The 17,240-nt window shown below is 40.3% G+C and overlaps 1 protein-coding gene across 12 annotated transcripts in view; it reads left to right on the forward strand.

Annotated features, from left to right (window-relative positions):
* The first annotated feature begins 558 nt into the window (after window positions 1–558).
* Window positions 559–17,240, forward strand: part of MGA (MAX dimerization protein MGA) — a 159,983-nt gene continuing 143,301 nt past the window's right edge. For 10 of the 12 annotated variants that reach the window (XM_060005040.1, XM_069540451.1, XM_069540454.1 and 7 more), the window contains exon 1: window positions 856–932. The gene's annotated coding sequence lies outside the window, so the exon portion shown is untranslated. Of the gene's footprint in view, window positions 640–855; window positions 933–1,317; window positions 1,343–17,240 lie in introns of those variants that run through there. The other 2 variants (XM_060005039.1, XM_060005042.1) reach the window with 2 other exon arrangements.

Below are 17,240 nucleotides of genomic sequence, written 5' to 3' on the forward strand. Positions count from 1 at the left end.
ATCATAGCTAGATTATGTTGAACCAGAAATGTAGTAGGGCTACAACTCCTGTCCCTTTAAAACGCCTCCTCCTCTTCTCACCTCCACTTTCCCCAACAATAGCAGTATGTTTACCAAGAAAGGTCTGGTCTTCTATCCCCAAACAAATTCTAAAGCATTATTTCTACTTGCAAGTAGGGTTTGTAGTACGTTGTATTTAAATTAGCATTCTTCCCCTTCCCACCACGAACTTCTGATAGTTTGCTTGTAGGCAAAGACCCCCACCCTTTTTTTTTTGCAATATTCAAAAAGGCACTCAGCAGGCACTTACTAAATGCATGCTCCTTGAAGAAAAGTTAAGCGGTTTCCCTAAAACCACACAGATCAAAGGAGTGGGGGAAGGGGGGACTCAAAAGTGCCTGTTACACCCAGTCACACTCCCATAATTACCGGAACCGCCTCCATCCCAGCCGTAGGACAGGGCTTTCAACGGGACAAGAAAGGAACACCAGGGAGGTGAGAGCCAGGAAATCGGGAGAGGTGCCTCTCCCGGCATGCTCTGCAACACACTGAGGGGCGCCAGAAATATCCCGGCGTGCATCGGGGAGCGCCCAAGGGCGATGGTTCCCGGCTCCTAGAGGGGCACGCGAAGTTAAAGCGGTAGGTGTGAGCTTACTTAGTTTTGAGACCCCGCTTCCTCCTTTCCCCTTTAGGAACGTAATCCCATAACGGCTGAAAAGGAGGTCCTCTTAACTACCCTCCCTTTCCGCGTGCGAACGACTTTCGGCGCCGCTTCGAGCACGGTGCCAGGTGATTAGTGGTTAGGGGCGGGCCTGAGCCGATCACATGACCAAACCTGGCCGCCAATGACTAGCCGGGTGGTCCAGCAGCGCGAGGATTCCCGGACCCGTGAGCGGAGCGGCGCGTGGGCTCGCTCCGGTCGGCTTTGGCAGGTACGCGCAGGCGCCCTGGTTGCCACGCGCCCCGTCTGTCCCCACGCGCCCAGCGGCGCGTACTTGGCGCGAGGTGTTAAGAGTCTGTCTGGTTGTTTTTGTGGGTGGGGGGGAAGGAGAGGGTGGGGGGGCGATGGCGTCACGTGGACGCCACAGCCAATCGCACTCCGAGGCGCACCCACAGCTTTCCCCGGCGCCCCGGGGTGCGACGTGTTCAGTGAGGTTCGGCTCTGCCCTGCAGGTCCCAGTACTCTTTCGAAGCGCGTATGCGGCCTGTAAAGTCAGGCCGCGGGTTTTCGTGGCGTCCTGCTCCACTGTGAGCACGGACGACAAGTTCTCGGCAAAATGGCTGCTGGAAAGAGTCGCCTAGCAGGGGGAGCGCTGGGGCCGCGTGAAGGTCACATGACGAGGTTGGCAGCGCGTGCTGCTGGCGCGGGGAAGGGGGGAGGGTGGAAGGGGGGAGGGTGGAGGGTGGAGGGTGGGAGGGGAGAGGCGTGGCCAGTCATGTGCTCTCGGCTGCGCCGTTCCTTGGTTTTCCAGCGCCTTTGCTTTGGCCGGACTGGCTGCTTTTACTCCTCCCACCTCGAAGCGTGGCAAGCGTTGGTGAGAAGCTGTGTGGTGTGGTGGAATGAGTAGGGTTCTGGGAACGCGGAGACCTCGGGTGTAGGCCTTTGGCTACCTTTGCAGTTAGCAAGTCGTGTTGCCACTCTTGGCCTCTATTTTCTCGTATTTTAGCTCTGTATAGGAGTTTTTTTTTTTTTTAAGGCCCTTAAAAGGTGTATGACCTGTACCTCATCCCAGTGTCATGCTGATAGCAAAATAATTAAAAACGAACAGGTGATTAATAATCATGAGACAAGGCGGTCTTCCCACAGGAGAAAACCCACAACAATCCCCCTTCCTCCATCATTACAGGAAACTTGATTTAGGTAACTTGTTATAATATTCTGGGCATGTCTGTCCATATTTAGCAGTAGGATTTATACTCTGTACCTGCCCACTATCTCATTTGAAAGGTATTCTGTCTTTTAGACGTCTAGTCCCTGTGTGTTTTCCTGGAAAGAAATCAAGAGATAAGTAGTATTGTCATAACTGTGGAGATGGGGAAATAAAAGGAGTTAGAGGGCACATGCCTATGCTCCATAACGCTAACTAGAAAGAAGTCTTATGAACTTGGCGGGCCAATTTTTTGAGGCTTCCTGCTACCAGCCTTTGGTGTTTTTTATAGTTCTCAGCTTCCAGTTTCACCTCTTCATTTTACCAAGGGTCAAGGCCTTAGTGAAATGAAGCAGGCATAAATTATGTATTTTTCATATCATTGCTTATGCTTTATAGTACCCTTTGACGTATCTTAAAGAGCCTTTGAATTTTGTGGGAGTACAATCTGGAAAACATTTATTGAGCAATCATAATAATAGTTGTCACTTTTGAACTATTATAATAATAGTTAACATCTTTCTAGTGTAGTACTTTATATGTCTTAATTGATTTACTTCTTGTAACAAACCTGTGTTAATTACTATTTCCATTTTACCAATGAAGGAAACAGCAACAGAGAGATTAAGTAACTTGTACAAGGTCATATGACTGATAATTTACATAATTCCAACCAGTATTCCTTTTGAAAACTTGACATAATGATTCTAAATTTCATTTGGAAGAATGAACTTATAAAGTACAAAAATTTTTGAAAGATGAAAGTTAAAGGGGGGGACTTGTACTAGTGAATATACAAATAAAGCTATGATAATACAATAAGTGGTAACTCTGGAATAGACAGAGCAGTGGGAGAGAATAATAAATCTAGAAATATATAAGACTATTTAGTATTATACAGGTGGCATTTCATGTTGAGAAAGAATTTTGAAATTGTGTTGGAATAATTGGCTAATCATTTGAAAAAAATAAAATGGAATCCTACCTTAAAATGTAAATAAACTAAAATCTGGGTGAATTAAATATAAAATATGAAGTCAAAATTATGCTTTCAAAACAAAAATGGGTGAACAGTTTTCTAATCTTGGCATAGGATGAGCTGTTCTAAGCATGATTGCAAAGGCAGATTGATAGAATTATTACGTAAAACAACCCGTAGTTGGCAACAACACCATCAAGTTAAAAGACAGATTTACTCATTTAGTATTCATTTGACATATTTATTGAGTGTGTACGATGTGACATGCAGTTTTTCAGGTGTAGGGGATCCGATGATAAGTAAAGCCAGGCAAAATGTGGGAAAAAAATTTGCACCGCGTGTTGGACCCAGAAGATTAATGACATGAGTATCTAATAGATTGTCAAAAGACCTGAATAGGTAGATCACACGCATAGAGAAATAAAAATAACTAATAAAGATAAAAATACATTCTTTTCCACTTATAAGCAAATAACACAAAACAACACCCCCCCCAGCAGATTAGCATACATGTGTTAAAATATTAATATCTAGTATTGGCATAGGAGTGGGGAAATTGGCACATTCATACACTGCTGTTGGTGGGTATTTACATTTGAACATCCTTTCTGGAGCACATTTTGACTATATTTATTGAAAGCATTAATAACCTATATGTCCTTTCACTCAGCTGCTCCTCTTCTTTATTAAGGCACTAATTGGTAAGTTTGCAAAAATGTTCATTAAGAGTTGTCTTCTTTTTTTTTGGCTGTGCCGTGTGGCATACGGGATCTTAGTTCCCTGACCAGGGATGGATCAATGCCCCCTGCATTGGGAGCGTGGAGTCTTAACCACTGGACCACCAGGGAAGTCCCTGTAGTATTTTTTTATAGTAGCAAAAAACTGGAAAAACTTAAGTGTTAAATAATGGGGGATTGGTTAAATAAATAAGATGCCTTCATAGAGGGTCATACTCTGTAGCTAGTAGACATGATAGCGATTTCTAGTAATGACTTGGAAAGCACATTATATATATTGTTAAGTGTAAAAAGCAGGTTATAAAATGATGTGCAGTGTGATCACATTTTTGTAGCAATATACCTCTATGTGTCTGTTTATATAGAAATCTAAAATGGTATATATCAAACAAACTAACGGTGATTTTACTTGAATGGTAGGATTTTTGGATGAATTTAATAAAAAAAACTTGTTATTTTTTGGAACAGTTTTAGGTTTATAGAAAAATTGCAGAGACAGTATAGAGAGTTTCCAAATACCCAGCACCTAGTTTTCCCTATTATTAACATGTTAGTATGGTATATGCGTTGTAATTAATGAAGCAAGATACATGATTATGAACTAAAGTAATAATTTAATCAGATTTCTTTAGTTTTTATCTAATACCCTTTTGCTATTCCAGAATCCCATCTAGGATACCACAATACTTTTTTTAAAATGTACTAATGCTTTGTTGGTGGGTGATATTACAGGGAAGAAGGTGTCAGGGGAAAAAGGAAGTGAGGTAGGGAAAAAGTAAAAACAAATATAAGGCATGTGTGACCCAGATGGCCATAGCTTCGCAAACAAAGCTGGCTGCCTGATCTTCCAAGGCATCTCCAGAGAGTTCATATGAAGCTCTTGCCTCGCAGAACCTTCCGTTACACAACCACAATACTTTTAGCTCTCTTAGGATCCTCTTGGCTATGATAGTTTCTTAGACTTTTGTTTTTGATGACCTTGATAATTTTGAGGAGTACTGGTCAGATGTCCCTGAGTTGGGATTTGATGTTTTTTTTATTATTAGACTGGGGTTAGAGTACATACTATCAACATGACTTGTCACTCTTGATGTTGAACTTGATCACCTGCCTGTGAATTTGGTTTTTAAATGTTTGCTTTTCTGTAATTTCTATTTTTAAAAATAATCTGTTACTTGTTTTTGGTATAACAAAAAGTATTTGTTATAATACTCTGGGCATGTCTGTCCATCTTTATCAGTAGCATTTATAGTAAACAGTACATTGATAAGCTAATAATATAGAAAGACAATAATAGAAGTTACAGTTAAAGAAAAAATAACTGGCCAAATTGCTGGAAGGGCTAATTATAGAAAGGAATTAAAGGCATTAGTACAGTATAGCTTGTTTTAACAGTCTTTAAACTGTTTTAGGAAGAACAGCCTGGTAACCATGAATTATGCATAACAGGATGAAAATATAAATAAGAGAGGTGAGGCCTATTAGGTAAATTCATTCATTCAACAACAAATAATTAATGAGCCCTACTGTATATTATACCAGGTGTAGGGATTGAGCAGTGAATAAGGCAATGTCTTATTTATAGTGGGAATTTATAGTCTAGTAGATAGACAATAAAGTAATAAATAATATGATTTCAGATATTGTCAAAGTGCTGTGAATAAAATAGTACTATTGGATAGAGAGTGGTGGTGGTAGGCTTGGTGGTTCTTTTACATAGGTCACGAGGTAAGGATTTTCTGAGGTAACATTTGAGGATAAAGAGACCTGAATGATAAGGAGCAAGCCATGCTAACATGTGGAGCATTTCAAGCAGCGGGAATACTAATGCAAAGATTCTGGGGCAAGAATCAGTTTGGGATTTTTCAAGGAAGTGCAGGAAGGCTAGTGTGCTAGAGTTTGGAGACTGCTGCAGTGTTAATTGGTGGTGGTGGCAGTGGTAGGGTAGGGTGGCAGGAAATGACACTGGGAAGCTGGTGGGTCTCAGATGGTATAGAGCCTTGTAGACCAGAAGGGCTTTGTATTTTATTCTAAGTGTGGTGGGATCCATTGGACAGTTTTAGGAAGAAAAATTATACAATATAATTTATGTTTTAAAAAGATTACTTTGACTACTGTAGAGGAAAGAGGGGCAGCAGGAGACCATTCAGGAAGCCATTGGAATGGTATGATGAAGTATGGTGGCTTTGGGTCAGGGAGGCAGTGATGGGGACAGTGAGAAGGGGTTGGATTCAGGGTATATGTGGAAGGTAGAACCAATAGAATTTGCTGATAGATTAGTTGTGAGAGGTGAAAGAAAAAGAGGGATCAAAGATTATTGCAAGGTTTTTAGCTAGAGCAACTAGTGCCAGGTAGAGAGATGGAAAACTGGAAGGAGCTAGTTTGGGGTTTAAAATGAACAGTTTAGTTGGATACGTTGAATTTGAGATGCTCACTGGTTATCCAGGAATAGATAGTTGATTGTTCAGTCTAGAGCCTGGAGTCAAAGTCATGGCTGTGAATATACATTTGGGATGTCATCAATACATAGATGGTGTTTAAAAACCTGGCTCTGGTGAGAAGAGGGCCAGTGACTGAGCCCTGAGACTAAGCTGAAAGCATGGACAGAGGAATAAGTCACACTTAGATTTCTTTTGTGTTTGCATCAGCACAGTATTTACTGTGTCTATATGATGTTATATTAAATAAAGCCTTTGAGATGGTTGTAATGTACCTTAGGCTCTTCCTGCTACATAAACTGATTCTTCAGGTTTTTGTGTCTGTCCTACTTGAAGATTTCTACCTTCTCTACGTTACCTGGGGGCATAAACTCCAAATTTCATAGTTTAGCATACCAGACCTATCATTGTTGAACTCTACCCTACCTTTCTCTCTTTATCCTCTTTCCTCTTTATCATTCCTGTCATGCCCAACATGTTCTGCATGTGTATAGCCCTTTATTTGCCTAGAATCCTCTTTTCTACCCCTCTTCCTGCTTATTGCCTCAAACTCCTACTCAGTCTTCAATGTGTAGCTTAAATTTGCTATATAATTTCCCCAGATTTCCACAGATAGAAGTTGGCTCTTCCATGCACAGTACTTCCTCAGCTCTGTTGTTGGTACTTTAATTTATAGCAGAATAAAGTTGGTTGATTTTTTTTTTTAAACTTTGAAAGACATTTATTTATTTATTTTTAAAATTAATTTATTTATTTTTGGCTGCGTTGGGTCTTCATTGCTGTGCGTGGGCTTTTTTTAGTTGCAGCGAGCGGGGGTTATTCTTCGTTGCGGTGCGCGGGCTTCTCATTGAGGTGGCTTCTCTTGTTGTGGAGCATGGGCTCTAGGTGCATGGGCTTCAGTAGTTGTGGCTCGTGGGCTCAGTAGTTGTGGCTCGCGGGCTTTAGAGCTCAGTCTCAGTAGTTGTGGCGCACAGGCTTAGTTGCTCTATGGTATGTGGGATCTTCCCAGACCAGAGCTTGAACCCGTGTCCCCTGCATTGGCACGCGGATTCTTAACCACTGCGCCACCAGGGAAGCCCCAAGTCGGTTGATTTTGATTCATTTGTTTCCCCAGTGCTTGGTATGCCCAATCTAATGCTTTGAAAAAGTTTAGAAGTTTTGTTTTGGCGAAAGAGAGTAAATAACTAAAACTAGATCTTATAATACTAGATGTTATAATATACAATCATATGGATCATTAGCTGAGATATTTAGATTTTTTTAATGGTTTTATGAGTTGTTGGTTTTAATGATATTTATTGTGATGGAATTTAGCCAGTACAAAGTTTAATGAAATGATGTCAGTTAGAAGTCTTAGTTCAGAGACATTTTAGGAATGGTTTAATCTCTAGAGTTGAATAATGCTTATTCTTTGGAGGCAAGCTATTATATAATAAATTTTTCCTCCACTTGCCCACTTTCCCACCCACCTTCTCAGGAGTCAGGAATTTTATTTTAACATTACACATGTTCTTTGAGCTCTTTGCTAGAGGAGAAACCTAATGTAATAAATCCAGTAGAATTAGCAGTACTCAGCCCAGAAATGTCCTTTTAATTGTTGCACAGAGAGAGGCTTAATGGTGTGTATTGTAGGTGTGAGGGTTTCAGTCTGTGAACTCAAGTAGGGTTAATTAATTTGTCATTCAATTGTAAGCATGTATTGAGCACCCACCATATATGGGCACTGTATGAGGTGCTGTGGGGGACACACAAAAGAAGTAAAAGTCATGGTTCCCTGCACACGAATCCCTGACAATTTAGTCAAGGAACTGAAACATAACATTAAAAAGGAATTTAATCTTAACAAACAGTATATCAGTAAGTGCAAAGTACTGTGGTATAAATCAAAGACTTTGCATTTCTTAAGCCCATAATTATATTCTCAGAGCTATATGCAGTCTTATCTTGCATCAGTTTTCAACATTTTGACCTGACTTGCAAGCTCTGCATTTTCACTTGTCCTTTAATATTTTTAGTTTCAAAAAGATACTATTGATTTGACTCTTAAAAAACATTTTTTTTAAGTTAGTAAATCTTTTTTTTTTAAAAATTTATTTATTTATTGGGCTTTGCTGTGTCTTAGTTGCGGCACGTGGGATCTTTAATTGCGGCATGTGTTCCCCGACCAGGGATGGAACCTGGGCCCCCTGCATTGGGAACATGGAATCTTAGCCACTGGACCACCAGGGAATCCCTGATTTGACTCTTTGATGTGTTGAAAGCCCTGTATAGGAAAAGAGTGCCCTGCCAGTACATTGCTTTCCAACATTTTATTCCTTCACGTCTGTAAAGCAAATAGGTAATTTGAAAAGGTGGAATGCCATTTAGTCTTTACAAGTGTGATAGATATAGTTTTGCTGTGTGTAGGTTTTCTTAGACATATTTTCTCCTAACTGAGGCTATGGGGGTTGGGCGGTGGGGGGAGGGTAGAAGAGTATAGAACCTAGAGAAGAAATTGTGTGTGTGTATGAATATGAGTTTAAAAGCACTTATTTTGGGATTTGGATTATAAAAGCAGTTTTCTTTTCATTTGAGAAGATATGAAAAACATAGATAAGCACAAAGAAGAAATAAAAATATGCTAACTCCCACTGTTAACCTTATTGGTATGCTTCTAGGCTTTTTTTTTTTTATTAGCAAGTTTTGTTTTTTAATAAATAAAATGAATAGTTCAGCTACCTTTAGAAATGAGTAGATAATTGTCTTTACGTAAGGTGGATCTAATCAGATTACTCTCAATAAAATTCTTTGGTAGCTTCTCATAATAAATGCAATCACGTTGAGGCAAGTTCAGATTCTTTAGCCTAGTACATACAGCCCTCTACCTTACAGGTTATCTCATTTACCATGTGTCTCCCTTGTACACATCTTTGTTCTATCCATACTACATGTACTACTTGCAGGCCTCTAGACCAGGGGTTGGTAGACTTTTTCTGTAAAGGGCCAGATAATAAATATTTTAAACTTTGTGGGCCTTACTGTTTTTGTCAACAACTACTCACCTGTGCTGTGGTAGCATGAAGGCAGCTATCGACAGTATGTAAATGAATGATCATGGCTGTGTGCAGGGAAACTTTATGGACCCTAAAATTTGAATTTCATGTAATTTTTGCATGTCATAAAATTTTATTTCAACCGTTAAAGAATGTAAAAAGCATTCTTAGTTTGTGGGCTATATAAAAAAAGATGGCAGGACATGGCCTATGGGGTTGTAGTTTGCTGACCCCTGTTCTAGACTGCCACGATTTCTGTACCTCTGCCTTTATTCACTTGTCCCTCACCTCCATTTCTTTCCCTAGTATGACTGTCTTGTTTAGAACTCATTTTAGATGTCATAGTCTCAGGGAAGTTAGAATTTTTTACATCTTTTTCTGGTGATAGAAGTGCTATTCAAACCTCTATTACTGTATTTATTTGACTATTTAAAAAAATTATAGTAAAATACGTGTAATATAAAATGTACTGTTTTAACCATTTTTAAGTGTACAGTTCTTTGCACTAAGTATTTTCACATTGTTGTGCAGTCATCACCACCATCCATCTCCAGAGTTTTCATCTCTCCAAGCTGAAACTCTGTACCTATAAAATGCTAATTTATCATTCTCCTCTTGCCCTAGTCCCTGGCACACCATTCTGTTTCTGTCTCTGTTAACTTGACTACTGCAGATACCCCACATAAGTGAAATCATACAAAATATTTGTGTTTGTGGAACTGGCTTATTTCACTTAGCCTAATGTCTTCAAGGTTCATCTCTGTTGTACCATGTTTTAGAATTTCCTTTCTTTTTAAGGCTGAATAATATTCCATTATATGTATATACCACATTTTTTGTGTATCCATTCATCTGTTGATGGACATTTGGGTTGGCTCTAGCTTTTGGCTATTGTGAATAATGCTGCTATCAACATGGATGTACAAACATCTCTTCGAGTCTCTGCTTTCAGTTCTTTTGAGTATATATCTAGAAGTAGAATTGCTGGATCATATGGTAATTTTGTATTCAATTTTTTGAGGAACTGCAATGGCTGCATCATTATGACTAAGTTTTTAATTTTTTTCTGTTGTAGTTTCTTTTTTTAATTGGAGTATAATTGCTTTACAATGTTGTGTTAGTTTATGCTATACAACGAAGTGAATCAGCCATATGTATACCTATATCCCTTCCCTCTTGGACCTCCCTCCACCCCCATCCCACCCATCTGGGTCGTCACAGAGCACGAGCTGAGCTTCCTGTGCTTTATAGCATATTCCCACTAGCTATATATTTTACGTATGGTAGTGTATATATGTCAATTCTAATCTCCCAATTCGTCCCACCCTTGCCTTCCCACGCTGTGTCCACATGTCCGTTCTCTACTTCTTTGTCTCTATTCCTGCCCTGCAAATAGGTTCATCTGTACCATTTTTCTAGATTCCACATATATGCATTAATTTGATATATGTTTTTTTCTTTCTGGCTTACTTCACTCTGTATGACACACTCTAGGTCCATCCATATCTCTACAAATGACCCAATTTCATTCATTTTTATGGCTGAGTAATATTCCATTGTATATATGTACCACATCTTCTTTATCCATTCATCTGTCGTTGGACATTTAGGTTGTTTCCATGTCCTGGCTATTGTAAACAGTGCTGCAGCGAACATTGGGGTACATGTGTCCTTTTGAATTATGTTTTTTTCAGGGTATATAACCAGTAGTGGGATTGCTGGGTCATATGGTAGTTCTGTTTTTAGGTTTTTAAGGAACCTCCATACCGTTTTCCACAGTGGCTGTATCAATTTACATTCCAGCCAACAGTGCAAGAGGGTTCCCTTTTTTCCACACCCTCTCCAGCATTTATTGTTTGTGTATATATATATATTTTTTCAGTTTATTTATTTATTTATTGGCTGCATTGGGTCTTGGTTGCTGCGTGTGGGCTTTCCCTAGTTGCGGCGAGTGGGGGCTACTCTCTGTGATGTGCCGGCTTCTCATCGCAGTGGCTTCTCTTATTGCGGAGCACGGGCTCTAGGCACGCGGGCTTCAATAGTTGTGGCACGTGGGATCAGTAGTCATGGCTTGTGGGCTCTAGAGCACAGGCTCAGTAGTTGTGGTGCACGGGCTTAGTTGCTCCATGGCATGTGGGATCTTCCCGGACTAGGGCCCAAACACGTGTCTCCTGCATTGACAGGTGGATTCTTAACCACTACGCCATCAGGGAAGCCCTGTTTGTATTTTCTTTTTTTTTTTTTTTTTTTTTTTGCGGTACGTGGGCCTCTCACTGTTGTGGCCTCTCCCGTGGTGGAGCACAGGCTCTAGACGCGCAGGGTCAGCAGCCAGGGCTCACGGGCCTAGCTGCTCTGCGGCATGTGGGATCTTCCTGGACCGGGGCATGAATCCGTGTCCCCTGCATTGGCAGGCGGACTCTCAACCACTGCGCCACCAGGGAAGCCCTGTATATTTTTTTGATGATGGCCATTCTGACCAGTGTGAGGTGATACCTCATTGTAGTTTTGATTTGCATTTCCCTAATAATAAGTGATGTTGAGCATCTTTTCATGTGCCTGTTGGCCATGTGTATGTCTTCTTTGGTGAAATGTCTATTTAGGTCTTCTGCTCATTTTTTAATTGGGTTGTTTTTTTTTGATGTTGAGCTCCATGAGCCGTTTGTATATTTTGGAGACTAATCCTTTGTCTGTTGCTTCATTTGCAAATATTTTCTCCTATTCTGAGAGTTGTCTTTTTGTCTTGTTTATGGTTTCCTTTGCTGTGCAAGAGCTTTTAAGTTTAATTAGGTCCCATTTGTTTATTTTTGTTTTTATTTTCATTAGGAGGTGGGTCAAAAAAGCTCTTGCTGTGATTTATGTCAAAGAGTGTTCTTCCTATGTTTTCCTCTAAGAGTTTTGTAGTGTCCGGTCTTATATTTAGGTCTTTAATCCATTTTGAATTTATTTTTATGTATGGTGTTAGGGAGTGTTCTAATTTCATTCTTTTACATGTAGCTGTCCAGTTTTCCCAGCACCACTTTTTTTTTTTTTTTTTTTTTTTGCGGTATGCGGGCCTCTCACTGTTGTGGCCCCTCCCGCTGTGGAGCACAGGCTCCGAACGTGCAGGCCGAGCGGCCATGGCTCATGGGTCCAGCCACCCCGCGGCATGTGGGATCCCCCCGGACCGGGGCACGAACCCGCGTCCCCTGCATTGGCAAGCGGACTCTCAACCACTCCGCCACCAGGGAAGCACCCAGCACCACTTATTGAAGAGGCTGTCTTTTCTTCATTGTATGTTCTTGCCTCCTTTGTCATAAATTAGGTGCCCATGTGTGCGTGGTTTATCTCTGGGCTTTCTATCTCATACCATTGATCTATATTTCTGTTTTGGTGCCAGTACCGTACTGTCTTGATTACTGTAGCTTTGTAGTATAGTTTGAAGTTGGGGAGCCTGATTCCTCCAGCTCTGTTTTTCTTTCTCAAGATTGCTTTGGCTATTCAGGGTCTTTTGTGTTTCCATACAAATTGTAAAATTTTTTGTTCTAATTCTGTGGAGAATGCCACTGGTAATTTGGTAGAGATTGCATTGTATCTGTAGATTGCTTTGGGTAGTACAGTCATTTTCACAATATTGATTCTTACAATCCAAGAACATGGTATATTTCTCCATCTGTTTGTGTCATCTTTGATTTCTTTCATCAGTGTTTGATAGTTTTCTGAGTATAGGTCTTTTGCCTCCTTAGGTGGGTTTATTCCTAGATATTTTATTCTTTTTGTTGCAATGGTAAATGGGATTGTTTCCTTAATTTCTCTTTCTGATCTTTTCGTTGTTAGTGTATAGGAATGCAAGAGATTTCTGTGCATCAGTTTTGTATCCTGAAACCTTACCAAATTAATCGATTAGTTCTAGTAGTTTTCTGGTGCCATCTTTAGAATTTTCTCTGTATAGTATCATGTCATCTGCAAACAGTGACAGTTTTACTTCTTTTCCAATTTGTATTCCTTTTATTTGTTTTTCTTCTCTGATTGCCATGGCTAGGACTTCCAAAACTATGTTGATTAATAAGAGTGGTGAGAGTGGACATCCTTGTCTTGTTCCTGATTTTAGTGGAAATGCTTTTAGATTTTCACCATGGAGAATGATGTTTGCTGTGGGTTTGTCATATATGACCTTTATTATGTTGAGGTAGGTTCCCTCTATGCCCATTTTCTGGAAAGTTTTTATCTTAAACACCATAAATGGGTGTTGAATTTTGTCAAGGGTTTTTCTGCATCTGTTGAGATGATCATGTGGTTTTTATTTGTTAATTTGTTAGTATGGTGTATCACATTGATTGATGTGTGTATATTGAAGAATCCTTGCATTCCTGGGATAAATCCCACTTGATTATGGTGTATGATCCTTTTAATGTGTTGTGGATTCTGTTTGCTAGTATTTTGTTGAGGATTTTTGTGTTTATGTTCATGAGTGACATTGGTCTCTAATTTTCTTTTTTTGTGATATCTTTGTCCAGTTTTGGTATCAGGGTGATAGTGGCCTTGTAGAACGAGTTTGCGGGTATTCCTCTCTCTGCAATTTTTTGGAAGAGTTTAAGAAGGATAGGTGTTAGCTCTTCTCTAAATGATATAATTCACATTGAATATGGTAATTCTATATTTAGTTTTTAGAGGAAGTTCAATGCCTTCATCATTATGACTGAGTTTTTTAAAATAAACTGTTTTGGGGAATAATTTTAGATTTATAGAGAAGTTGCAAGGATTATATAGAGTTTCTTGCTACTCCTCACCCAGTTTTCTCTAATGTTAACATCTTACATTACCAGGGTACGTTTGTCAAAACTGAGAAACCAACATTGGTACTATTAAGTAAACTGCAGACTTTATTTGGATTTTATTAGTTTTTCCATTAATGTCCTTATTATGTTTCTGGATGCACTTGAGGATACTACATTGCATTTAGTCGATGTTTTGTTTTATTTATTTATTTTTAGTCTATATGTTTTTTATTGTTTCCCTAGTACTTAGCACAGAGCATGGTACATAATAGAGCACAGTGTTTCTTGAATGAATTAATCATCTTTTAATTTTTCTCTCTTGGGGAATGTTCATTAACTTTCCTTTAGATTTACTTAACTGATTTATTTACCCTTATATCTTTTCATTCCTTGACTGTTTCTAAGGTCTGTTGCAATTTTTTTTTCACTAATTTTTTTTGAGGAAAAGTAATCATGGTATATGTGGCAAAGACCGCTAACTGTCTATTCACATCTGCTCTCTCCTTGGTGTGCATTGCTAGTCAGAATCCCCCAGTCTCCTTTGCAGTTTGATGAGACCACAATGACTTAAATTTTCTCTAGTGGAATGTGACTGGAAATGGGCCTGACGTCCTTCATGTGTTCCTCTTTGTCCGCCTCTCCTGGCTATCTGGGATCCAACATCAGGGACAACCTTGGAAGCCTTGTACTCAAGATGGCGGAACTGCTGTCAACCTGAGTCCTAGAATGACTCTGGAAGAGAATTGGCTTAACTAATGACCTGAATATTCACTCACCAGGGTACTATTTTGAGATCAGTTTGTTAGCCTGCCCTACCCTTTCTAATAAGTGTGTTATGTGGTCAGCTCTGAATAGGATCTATATGAACGTTGAGTATTTATCTAATTAGAATTATATAATTATATTGGAAAGCCTGGGGGATGGGAAGTGTGCACATGTATGGAAATATGAAGTGGAAGGAGAGGTAAATCTGATCTATAATGGGAAGTTAATAGTGCCTAAAACTGGAGAAAAGAAATGGAAAAAGCATATTGTGATATGGAGGTATATGGCAGAAGATTCATTCACAAAAGTTGAAAATTTTTGCCCCTTGGCGTTGGGAAATTGTTGGGGTAGAGGACCATTTTTTTAAAAAAATAAATTTATTTATTTTATTTTATTATTTATTTATTTTATTTATTTTATTTTTGGCTGCGTTGATCTTCGTTGCCGCACACGGGCTTTCTCTAGTTGCAGCGAGCGGGGGCTATTCTTCGTTGTGGTGTGCGGGCGTCTCATTGCGGTGGCTTCTCTTGTTGTGGAGCATGGGCTCTAGGTGCGTGGGCTTCAGTAGTTGTGGCACATGGCCTCAGTAGTTGTGGCTCCCGGGCTCTAGAGTGCAGGCTCAGTAGTTGTGGTGCATGGGCCTTGTTGCTCCGCGGCATGTGGGATCTTCCTGGGCCAGGGCTCGAACCCGTGTCCCCTGCATTGGCAGGCGGATTCTTAACCACTGCACCACCAGGGAAGCCCAAGGACCATTGTTTTTTGTAATAAGCCTTTGTACTTATTCAACTCTTTATGTTCATGGATAACTTTGATAAAAACAAAAATTCAATTAAAGATATTTGGTAAAGAACAACCACAAAAAACCCCAGTCAAATTCAGATTCTCCTTTATAGAAGCCACAAAGTTGATCAGTTTTTGCTAAATAAATCTGGTAACAGGGAGCTTTACCACTTCATGAGGAAACTTGTTTCATTGTTGGGTAGTTTTAGAGGTCAGAAGGTTATTCCTTATGCTGATGTGAAACCTTCTATAGAAACTTCCATTCCAGGACCCTCTAGAATATATGGAATAGTCTATATCTGCTTTCATGACAACCTTCAAGTGATTCTTTAAATTATCTTCATAATCTACCCCATATCATTTTTTAAAAAATAAATTTATTTATTTATTTATTTTTGGCTGTGTTGGGTCTTCGTTGCTGCGCGCGGGCCTTATCTAGTTGTGGCGAGGGGGGGCTATTCTCTGTTGTGGTGCGCGTGCTTCTTATTGTGGTGGCTTCTCTTGTTGCAGAGCACAGGCTCTAGGGTGCGTAGGCTTCAGTAGCGGCGGCCTTTGGGCTCAGTAGTTGTGGCTCGCGGGCTCCAGAACACAGGCTCATCAGTAGTTGCGGCTCACAGGCTTATTTGCTCTGTGGCATGTGGGATCTTCCCGGACCAGGAATTCAACCCATGTCCCCTGCATTGGCAGGTGAATTCTTTTTTTTTTTCTTTTTAACATCTTTATTGGAGTATAATTGCTTTACAATGGTGTGTTAGTTTCTGCTGTATAACAAAGTGAATCAGTTATACATATACATACATCCCCATATCTTCTCCCTCTTGCATCTCCCTCCCACCCTCCCTGTCCTGCCTCTCTAGGTGGACACAAAGCTGATCTCCATGTGCTATGCGGCTGCTTCCCACTAGCTATCTGTTTTACATTTGGTAGTGTATATATGTCCATGCCACTCTTTCACTTCGTCCCAGCTTACCCTTCCCCCTCCCTGGGTCCTCAAGTCCATTCTCTGGGTCTGCGTCTTTATTCCTGTGGCAGGCGGATTCTTAACCACTGCGCCAGCAGGGAAGTTCCTACCCCTACATCTTAAATTTTCTAGGCAATGATAATGAAAATCGTCTTTGATTTTGAGACTGATTATCACCAAATCCTTCCAAATTCTGGTTCACTGGCTCGTGACTGTCCTGTAGATGTTGAGTTTTTGGTTCTGCTGCAATTGGCTGTGCTGCACAAACCTTTACTGCCTGGTGGCCTTAATGTGCAGCCGGTGTTCCTGTGTGATCTTCTCAAGAGCTGACCTCAGTGGTGCCTTTGGGATTATCAGTGTTGACCTTATAACTGCACTTATTGTCCTGTTTGCTTCTCCTGATACCACTGAAGTTCCTATTAAGTTTCCGAAAGGTTAGCCTCATGCTTTTAATTTCTTACAGAAGACTTACAAGGAATTTGAGAAAAGTTTCTCCGGGCTTGGTAGTGCACTATCACATAGTGCCAGAGGATTCCTTCCTTGCCAGTAGTCAGCCAGCGTTCCTGAATAGAGCCCATGTACTTCTACTCTCTCTCACGTCAATAAGAATTCTCTTTTCTACTTGAGATTTTGCCTGGAGTGATTGGATATGGCCTGTTTCCTTATTATTTAAGCATGTTAGTTCTAATGTTCTGGGCTCCTACTGTCAGTTTTAAAGTCCTCCTGCAGGGAATTTCCTGGTGGTCCAGTGGTTAGGACTCCATGCTCTCACTGCCAAGGGCACGGATTCAGTCCCTGGTCAGGGAACTAAGATCCTGCAAGCTGTGTGGTGTAGCACCACCACCCCCGCAAAAAAAAAAAAAAAGTCCTTCTGCAAACCTAACAGCTCACTGCCTACCCTGCCCAAATTCCTCTTGAGAGGGAAA

This window comes from Delphinus delphis, chromosome 2, assembly GCF_949987515.2.
Source record: "Delphinus delphis chromosome 2, mDelDel1.2, whole genome shotgun sequence".
Classification (NCBI taxonomy): Eukaryota; Metazoa; Chordata; class Mammalia; order Artiodactyla; family Delphinidae; genus Delphinus; species Delphinus delphis.